A 4,749-nucleotide genomic window follows, 5' to 3' on the forward strand; every position below is an offset into this window, starting at 1 on the left:
TAGAGAATCTTGTGCTTTAATCTCTTGCTCATGAGCACTATTTCTCAGCAATGCTTAATCTCTTCTACACCAATCATTCAACCAAGCGTGAGTCAGCTGAAAGTGAAAGGAGGATACCCGAGCGTGACTGAGTAACTATGAAGTATATATAGAGGAAATTGAAGAAATTTAAAGACAAAAAAAAAAGTTTTTGTAGATTATCAGAATAATTACCTTTCATCTTAAGTTACGATCCAAAAGTAGAGTTAATAAGTTCTTTTTACTTTTCGAGAAAACAATGCATTTACACACTATATATAGAAACTTTCTTTTCACACAAGACTATAGTATTTAGATGTTTAAAGATATATAGAAGACTAGTTTTGTGGTGTTTTTTATTTAGTGTTTAATTTTTTTTAACTTATTTTTTATTTATATTTTTAAATTAAAAATTAAATATTTAATTTTTTTAGTAATTAAACAATAATTTTTAGACACGTACTATAGTAAATATTTATATAGTATATGACAAAAATATTATTTATACATTAAAATTAATCATTAAAATTAGTCACTAATATATTTGTATATATATATTTTTTAATTTATTTTTAATATATATTTATATTTTAATATATATTTTATATTAATGACTAATTTTAGTGACTAATTTTAATGTACACTTGAATATATGATCCCACACAAACTGACGAACACATACAGAGAAAGTAACTTGGCTCTAATAACCATTTTCTTTTCTTTTATTTTTTCTCTGCATCATGGTTAAGCAAATTTCCTCATTAATTATATATAGAAACAATGGACATAAAACTCATATGATGGATATGTGACAATATTATTGGAGGCTAAGTTAACAAGTATGTGAATTTTTTCACAGTAATTATAAGCACCATCTATCCCTGTCTATCTCTATATATTTTTCTGCCTTATAAATTCTTGTGCATGCTAGGAAGACAACTTACTAGTTACCATTAATAAGAAGCAAGATAATGGTTTCTTGGGAAAAACCCCATGCTGTATTAATTCCATACCCAGCACAAGGTCACATAAACCCAACCCTAAAACTAGCAAAGCTTCTTCACCACAAAGGCTTCCACATCACTTTCGTTAACACTGAATACAATCACAACCGCCTTCTCAAATCCAGAGGCTCCGACTCACTGAAAGGTCTATCCTCCTTCCAATTCGAAACCATCCCCGACGGTCTACCTGTGGACCCTAATCATGGGGATGCAACGCAGGATATACCTTCTTTGTGTAAGTCCACAGCAACAACTTGTTTGCCACACTTGAAGAACCTCATTTTGAAGCTGAATGACCAAGTTGTTCCTCGTGTTAGTTGCATAGTGTGCGATGCTGTGATGAGTTTTGGAATTGATGCTGCTCAAGAATTGGAAATCCCTGTGGCCGTTTTCTGGACAGCAAGTGCTTCTTCGTTCACATGTTGCATACAATATTCTCAGCTTCTTTAAATTAGTACAGTTCGCAATTATATTTTTTAAAATTTATATACATAAATTAATAAAATTTATATGTCAAAGACAATTTAATATTTATACTAATCAAATAATTGAAAAATTACTAAAAATTACTAATTTTTAAAAGTTTTTCATATTTTAATTTGAAATTTTTTCTTCTTTATTTAATAAAATATTCTTGTTTAGTAATGTTTTATTATTTGTTTAGTTTAATATTATCCAGCAAAAAAAATTTAATTAATAAACATCATTAAAAAGTATAGTTAATAATAACAAAAAATATTAAAAAGTTACTGCCCCTAAGAATTTCTCTAAATGTTATTGGAAAGAAAATTGTGTAGTTTATGATGATTTTGACAAATTTAATTGTGCGTTTAATATTGACGCAAACTCAAGTTATCTCACAAATGGGTATTTGGAAACTACAATAGATTGGGTCCCCGGAATAAAAGAGATTCGTTTGAGGGATATTCCCAGTTTCATCCGAACCACAGATCCAAATGATATTATGCTCAACTTTTTTCTAAGAGAAATGGAGAGATCTCAAAGAGCTTGTGCAATCATAATAAATACATTTGATGCCTTAGAGCGTGATATTTTGGAGGCATTCTCCTCCATTAATAGTTTGCCACCTGTCTATTCCATTGGTCCTATGGATTTTCTCTTGAACCATATCACTGACCATGAATTGAATAAAATTGGATCCAACCTTTGGAAGGAGGATCAAGAATGCATTAAATGGTTAGACAAACAAGAACCAAATTCAGTGGTGTACATAAACTTTGGTAGCATCACAACTATGACCAATGAAAATTTAATAGAGTTTGCTTGGGGAATTGCCAATTGCAACAAAAAGTTTTTGTGGGTCATTAGGCCAGATCTTGTGGCTGGTGAAAATGCTATTCTTCCTAATGAATTTCTTGAAGAGACTAAAGTTAGAGGCATATTATCAAATTGGTGTCCCCAAGAAGAGGTTTTGGCTCACCCTTCAGTTGGGGTGTTTTTGACACATAGTGGTTGGAATTCAACATTGGAAAGTGTGTGCAATGGTGTGACAATGATATGTTGGCCATTCTTTTCGGACCAAATGACCAATTGTAGATTCTCTTGTAATGAATGGGGAATTGGGTTGGAGATAGAAGATGTTAAGAGGGAGAAAATTGAAAGTCTTGTGAGGGAGTCAATGGATGGGGAAATGGGTCAACAGATGAAAGAAAAGGCTTTAGAGTTGAAGAAATTGGCAAAGGATGCTGCTTCTGACCCAAATGGATCCTCGTTTCAAAATTTAGACAAGGTGATTCATGATGCACTATTGAGCAAATTTGCTAAAAATTAGTGTCAATATATAGAAGTTTGAATTTGCTTATTAAATATCCTTCTTAATGTAATTTGTACTTTCTATATATATTGTACCATGCATTTTGTAATGGTGTATGAAGGTGTTTATGTGATATCTTTGAATAAGTCATCATAACTACTTTATAAACACTCATGGTCCTAACGATAATATAAATTTTAAATGCATATTTAGTTTATATCAATGATTGGAAGTTCTAGTTATTCTTTTAATAATTAAATACGTAAATATTTAAATATATACATGTTTTTTTTAATATAAAAGAATAAAAAAATTAAAATTAAAATTAGGAAGTTAAGTTACGACTACCAACCATTGTTCTTTAGTTTATATTATTAAAAAGAGGAATGTTAGGGGCGGCAATTTGGGTATTTTGTAACCATCAATAGTGTTTTTAATGGTGTGACATCTAATGATAGAAGATTACTCACTTTTGTTTTGATGGTTAAGTGCTAGCCACAAAACACAAAAGTTACTGGTCCCATAGATTTTTTTAATTAAAAATTTACAATATTAAATATACTTGATTTGATATTAATAATACATCATAATTTATTCAAAAAAGTACATCATAATTTTTTATATTTTAAATTAAGTACGATAATATTATGAATAAATATTTTTTGTGAGTTTAATTAGAGAATTAAATCAAATAATTTTTTAAGTGAAATTTTAAAGTGATTTCTAAACTTGTAATGGATCCTGAATTTTGTCTATTAACTTACAACTGTTACAAATTTTTTTCTGAATTTAACAACAGAAGTGATTCACAATCATCCATGAAGTATATTCTAACGAATATTCATGAATGGAGTGATGACGTGTACGAAAGAAAGTCACGTTGGACAACAACAGCTATATTGCGTGACAATTATAATTTTTTAACTCAACTTAGTTTCTATTAGTAGTTTATAATCCTAATCCTAATTTAAGTTCCAAAAAATATCATCCGTCAATAGAAGTTATTCTCTTTTTTCTCCTCCACGGTTGTTAAGTGCCTTTGGAAAGGGTAATGATGGATGGAGGTAGCAACGTTGTTGGAAAGGGAAGAAACAACTCATTTTGGTGGTCATGACAAAGGAATAAAAATAATTCATAATGTATAAAGGAAGCAAAAAGCTTAAGATGCTCAAATGAAGAAATTGATACAGCATAAAATAGTTTAAGACCTATCATTGCAAAGATGCAAGCACTTATGATGAAACAAGTCCAAGGGCGTTACAAAGAAACAAGAATATAACAATTTTAGGCCCGATAACAATAGCAAAGAAACAAAATGGGTTTACTGGATCAAAATTCTCTCTCAAGAGACACCTTCATTTGGCAAAGCCTTCTTCATTTCGGCTATCAATTTCGTAAGTCCAGTTGCCTCATTTGCTGCCCTCAAAGCACGAATAAAATTGCACTTGTAGGAGGAACATTTTGAAGGTCTTTCCTAAGAGAAATGAGGGTTAAAGAATAAATTATCATTTGTATTTATGAAAAATATTAATGCTGACAAATATATTAATATAAGAATAAAACGACAATTATATCTATTCTACCAAGAATAACTTTCGTGTGCCAAGAATATCCTAATAGACTAATTGTGTAACCAACTCTTGGCACATAAAACCCATTTTTCGTAATTATAATTGTCGTTTATATACAGAGGAAACCAAGAATGAAATAAATCAACCATCAGTACCTATGAAACTCCTACATCCTTGTTCCACACAATCTCTTCCAAAATGTTATGGGACGTATTGCCCTCATTCGGTAATTGGGACTCGAAGGGTCCTACATAATGCGAAGGGGGTCCTGTTGGTGGTTTCTTCCTTATCCTTATACATTGACTAGCAACAACTTCATCGTGGAACATTCCCACTTCCCACTCCTTCACTTTCAGTGCCTCTATCATATATTCAGCGGTTG

At 30.7% G+C, this 4,749-nt stretch overlaps 1 pseudogene; it reads left to right on the forward strand.

Moving 5' to 3' along the window:
• The first annotated feature begins 862 nt into the window (after nucleotides 1–862).
• LOC107495663 (7-deoxyloganetin glucosyltransferase-like) lies at nucleotides 863–2,966 on the forward strand (annotated as a pseudogene).
• Nucleotides 2,967–4,749: the final 1,783 nt, after the last annotated feature.

The sequence above is a fragment of the Arachis duranensis genome, chromosome 6 (genome assembly GCF_000817695.3).
Source record: "Arachis duranensis cultivar V14167 chromosome 6, aradu.V14167.gnm2.J7QH, whole genome shotgun sequence".
In the NCBI taxonomy this organism is placed as follows: Eukaryota; Viridiplantae; Streptophyta; class Magnoliopsida; order Fabales; family Fabaceae; genus Arachis; species Arachis duranensis.